Source organism: Telmatherina bonti, assembly GCF_933228915.1.
Source record: "Telmatherina bonti genome assembly, chromosome: 24".
Taxonomy (NCBI): Eukaryota; Metazoa; Chordata; class Actinopteri; order Atheriniformes; family Telmatherinidae; genus Telmatherina; species Telmatherina bonti.
The window spans coordinates 15500708-15506707 of NC_136633.1; positions in this window are offsets into that span (position 1 = coordinate 15500708).

The window sequence follows — 6000 nt, forward strand, 5'->3', positions numbered from 1 at the left end:
CTTACATTAACCTGCTGGAAGTATCCGTCAGAAGATGGTACACAGTGGTCATGAAAGGACGATCACGGTCAGCAGTTTTTATTGTCATTTGATACAAAGCAGAGAAGGATTCTTACTTTTATGTTTTTTATCCCAAATTTTAACCCTAAAATCTAAATATTAAAGCTAAAACACATCAGACCAACATTTTTCTAATCTACGATTCTCCAGTTTTGGTGAACCTGAATTGTAGCCTCTGTTTTGTTTTCTTCTTTTGTGGTTTTGCAGGGAGGGGTTTTCTGCTGCTATAGCCCTTCTGCTTTAAAGTTAGACATGTTATCGCCTTTCTATCATCATCTACCCATTCATTTCAGACTTCTGACATCAATAACAAATTTTAGCAATAGCTGGCATTAAGAGAAACTGTTGAGAAAATCCAAACTTAATGGTTTGTTTGCTTTCTTGATTGGTTGAAATACTTTTATAAACCATTAATAAATTAGTTTTAGAAATCTTATTTTAAATGTTAGTGAAAACTGTCACTCCAAAGCTCATTGGGTTGCAGCATAAAAGACTGGAAGTTGATTGATTTCTTTTGTAAAAACAACTAAATCATTCATTATAGTAAAACTTGATGCACCAATAAAGATGCAGGGAAGCATATGTGAAATAAGGCAGGTGCTGCAATAACTAGAAAAGCAAACCTAACCCAAACCCCGAGGCCTTTAAAAAAAATTCCTGGATCTAAACGGTGAAACAGATCACCACCGAAATTAAATCAGTTCTTCATTTTTACATTTTCAAAAATTCCTGAAAATTTCATGAAAATCTGTCCATAACTTTTTGAGTTATCTTGAACACAAACAGACAGACACATGAAGGCCAGTAAAAACATAACCTCTTTGGTGGAGGTAAAAATTCTATTTGTTTTCAGCACCAAAACCCAAAAGTTCCAAGATTATACTTTTATTTAAAAGAGGAAAGAAACAGGTTGCCTGGGTGGTGTTATGAAGCATCATAGTTTCAGGGGGAAAAAAAACTTGAGAAATGTCTTTTTTAAAATTTTTTTTTATTTTGCACAGTTGTGTAAAGCTTGATAGGAGATTGGATAAAGGTTAAATAAGACGCCACAGACAGCACTGGTCCTGCTGTACCACAAATCCCATTTCAACTGCTGTTGGATATAACCAGTGATATCCTTGGATCTGTTCATTGCAGCAGAGTGCAATACCTTTCAGCTCATCTAAATCCTTTTTTTTTTTTTCTACATAAGTCAAGTCTGGAAGCTTTGAAAAGTAAGTATCTATTTCTTTTTTTTTTTAATCACTAATGCAAAGGATGTAGGAATGTTTGTGGTGTGGATTTGATCATTTCAGCTTCCATTGGAACACAGTATTTTGTTATTTTAAAGAAATTTGATGGAGTTTTTCCTTCTTAATGTAGTTAACCACCGAAAAATGTACTTGTAGCTCCTGCAGAGAAGCGGAATCTATATAATTTGCCCTCCTGAAACGTCTTCGGCAAAACATGCCTTGAAAACTCAGCATAGTTGAACAACTCATTGCTTGCAAATGGATTTTTGCTCCCATATGATGCAGTTCATTTGAGTTCATTTTAACCTGCTTTACATTCCCTCTGCAGTTCACCTCCACTTCAATAAAGATGGAGAAAACTCCATGTCGTTTATCAAACGCAGCAGCAGCGTCTGGAGCAGCAGCTGGCCCAAACCCCAAATGATCTCTTACATATGGAGGTCAAAAGTTGACGAGAAGCCGATTCCCCTTTCATCCCTGCAAACCGGCGACGTCTCGCTGCATTTTCCAGAGGCGTGTCAGCACTTCAAAGGTGTTAGCGGAATGATGTGCAGACGAAAGCGCCGTCGCTTCTCTCTTGGCTGGTTCACAGTTGTCGCTGTCGCACTTTGTTTTGCTTAAATGAAATGATTGAGTTCTGGGTCTGTGACGCCGTTTCAAGGGGAAACCAGCCTCACATCATTACCGGTGACATTAGCAGGTGACAGCAGCAGCCGCGGAGCCGGCGATGCACCGAGGTTCAAAGCTTCTTAGCAGCATGAACAGATGAAACAAAATAAATTCAAACATAGAAGTGGGGGAAAAAAAGGAGTGTATGGTAACATCTGGTGTGAGGAGGATGATATATTTACTAATTTTACTTCTAAATTTGTCTCTCCATGACTGAAAAGAGTGTTTTGGAGCATTCATGCGGTCCAGCTTCTTAATGAAGCCTGTTTAGCCTCAGAGACAGGCTTTTTACATCAGAGCAACTTACAAAGAGCATCGTATATTTGCTCCTGTTCTGTTAAACACTGCTTTAAAGCTCTGGATGCAGGGATCAATACTGTATAAAAAACCATGTAGGGTTGCATTTCCTCTGTACCTCTCCAATCTCCCAAGTGCAGAGGCCATGTAGTCAGATACTGTAAATTCCCTTAAGACTATCGATTTAGGTTGCAGGTTGCAGAGTCCAGCGCTTCAGCGACAGAGAAAACTGACCTCAGGGCAGGCATTAAAGTAAAGTTGGACCATGAAGCGCTTTAAATAGTCACATTCATGGTTGATATGTGTTGTGGTAATTCCATCCGCAGTCGAATAACAAAACGGAGGACAACAAGGCCAGTGTAGCCATATGACAGTCAGATGACATCAAGACTGAACCCAAAATGTGAGCCCTTGGGCTTTTTGCAAGGAAGAATACTGAGTCTTTTGTGTGATACAACACATCTGAACTCGAATGACTGCATGAGAGTGGGTGAAAGGATGTCATTTTTCCATCAATATAGATACAAATGGCTCAGAAAGTAGGAGACCTTTCTTTCTTTGCTTTCTAAATGTCACATAGTGTTCGTTGGTGGCGTTTTCCGAGAGAGAAACAATTTTTCAAAGTGTGTGAAGTCGTTACAATAAAGCATCTTTTTATTCAAACTTCTCCAGTGTCTCCATACGTGATGAGGAACAGATGCAATTAATGTGTCATGGGGTTCTTGGTTTATCCAATAACGTCATGCAATCTGTAAACATATTCCTTGTTCAAAGTGCAGGGTGTCTATTTATATAGCAGAAAAGCATCCCCTGTTAGCATCTAAATTATTGTCGGAGGCAGTCCACATTAACAGCCTTGTCCTCTGAGCGTAATGCTCCATCCATTCACGTACCTTGTCATTATGACCATTTCTGCTCCATTATTTTAACACCAAATCACCAAATCCCCCCTTTTTCACTTTGTCGCCCTCCCTTCTGCTCTTGCTTCAGTGCAGTGGCGCTTGCACTTCAAACTGCTCTAAAATGAGTTTGCTTTGCCAGGCCGGCAGCTAGCCAGACCAATCATCCATCTGCAATAATAGAAATCTTCTGGCTGATGATAGACTGAGGCAATCACTGGGCATGCTGAGTGGGCTCTTCAGTCTGGCCTCTCCACCCCTGCTGCTGGTTGATATCAGGGGAGGGCCAGGAGAGTTGGCAGTGGTGTCTGGTTAGCATGGTCCTCAGAGTGCCCAGTGTGTCTGTTCCACTGGATTTATATGGATGGAAGGTAAAACGGTGGAGGCAAAACATAAAAACAAACAGAAAACACAGGATGTTTATCTAAATGAGTGGTTTGCGTTGGATAGAACAGAAGTTATTTTCTTTCAGCCAAGGCAGGAGTAGCAACAAGCCTACCTTGTTGTTCGGTTGCTTGACTTTGTTTTTGACAGCTGTCTGATAGTCCTGTTCTTGATCCAACTAATAAATCCCCCACTTGTGGGATTTTCTTTCACTCCATAATACTACCCAGGACTAGACAGAAACCTGACTTGTGGGCAGCTCTTGTCAGTGTTGTTGTTGGTGGCTTAGCATTGCTTTTCACTGGATAGCCTGTTGTGATATCTAGGAGTAATAAAGGAAATTAAGATTGTCCAGTGATGCTGTTGTGTGTGCTTTTCACCTGTTCTGGCCCTTAATGATTACACAACTTGTCAGTCCATTTGATCAAAGAAAAAAGACAAAGATAATATGTTAGCTGAGAAGGCCAGAGGATAGAAGTTTCTGTTAAGCTAGTAATACCCTGCTGTTGCAACAGACCATATTTCATGCATCGTGAGAACAAGACCAAGTCACAACAACTACAGTAACACTTTATTAAAACACCCATGATTTAGTTTAGATGGTGACATAAGTTTGTTTGGGACAGGTGACAATGTGACTTGATGGGTAGAGCTTTTATGCAAGTTAATGGTCACCTTTATGAATCCTGGTTACTTGTCCATCATGACAAAAATTTGTCACTCAACTCTTGAGTTGACTCAAAGCTCCACCAAAAACAAAAATGTGTTTAATAGTTTATGGTGGGAGCAACAAACTATGATAAAAACCAAATGAACAACAGGTGTTAGCAGCATATGCTACACAATCTTCTGCAAACTAGAATACTCTAGCTAGCTTCTGCATGCTAGTAACCAAAGCAGTGGGGATTTTAGGTAGTTTCAAGCCTTGGCTGCCAGTTTAGAAATGCTTATGCCCAACCTCTTTAGTCTCGTGTTCAATCAAGGCAGTGTCGAATCCCATGTTACTAGCTTAAAATATGCTACAAATAGCCTGTTGTTGCAACTACCCAGCTTACCCCTGAAAATCTAATCTGAAACAAACAGAACTAAAGCCAAGCTTGTAGCCCTTCAAATCCACTTTTTCATTACCAGGAAATCAATGAAAAGACAACTTTGGTCTTATCCCTCACTTTGGAGAAGTATTTTTCAAGCTTTTCACTCAAGGTCCATGTTACAAGTGCACCGAATATATCTTAAGGTTTGCAAGATAAAAAAAAATGGCAGAAAGAAGAGGAGCAAATCAAACTACTGATACATAAACATGTTTTCCATGTTTGGAGTTTTCCGTCTAATCATTTATTCAAATGAAACCATTTGAAAAACGTTGTGCAACTTATCAACCAGTGTGACCCCAATTACACAATGTTTTCAAAAAGTGCACACACATAATGCACCTTAGATATAGGAGATTTCTTTTCAAGGATAGCCCGATGTAATTACTTCATTGATTTGAAAAGAAAACATGCATGTGATTCAGATAAGAGCTTTGTTTCCATGCAGGCGTAAAGGAACATTTCATCACTACTAATCTGCCCTACAAGTGTTTATTCATGACTGCTTAGCTGGTGTGATGCACGGATGGATAGTCATCGAGCTGTCGCGGCTTCTTTAGATTCTGCCACCCTTTTTTCATCCCCTCATTATTTCTTTCTCAACCTCCCATCACATCCCGGCACTCTCTCCATGCCCCAAGCACCTTGGTTCCTCAATCATCCTGTGCATCCCCAGTGCTCTACACCTCCGCTTTGACCCTGTTTCATCCATTTGTCCCTCCACCTCTCCATCATGTTCATCCGCATGGAGAGCATCTCATTCTGCCCAGGCTAATTGGCTGTAATTAGAGTCATTCAGCAGGGGTTAATCAAGGATGACTTACGCAGATTATGAGTGGTGGGGGGAGGAATCTGAGAGAACAGATAGCCTATGTGCCAGGCACATATCTCTCCTCCCAACATGGCCTGGAGGCTTGGCATAGATAAATGTGCTAAAACCTGCACTGCAACGTGGCATTTTATGCATTTTATGATATATCCAAAAGAAATTCACCTACTACCACCACTGCAAATAAAACATCTGAATCTGACTAACCTTTTTCCACATTTTTAAACTAATAAGTGAAGAAAGGCAATTACTCTGAATGCAGAGTAGCTACATGAGTTTACCACATTCATATGACATCTTACCTCTTTGGGAGATTACGTGTAATCCTGAGTAAGTAAGAAGCAGAACAACTTGTAAAAAATATTTCCTGCTTGAATTTTTATAACGCCCCCCTTTTTAATCAATGAAATGAAAAAACAAAATCCCCTTTTTTCATTTTGCCTCGCTGTGTTTCACGTTTATGTCCACGAACAGACTTAACACAAATGAAGGAAACTGAAGATCATGAAAACACTTTTCAGGGGTAGTTTAATAAGGAC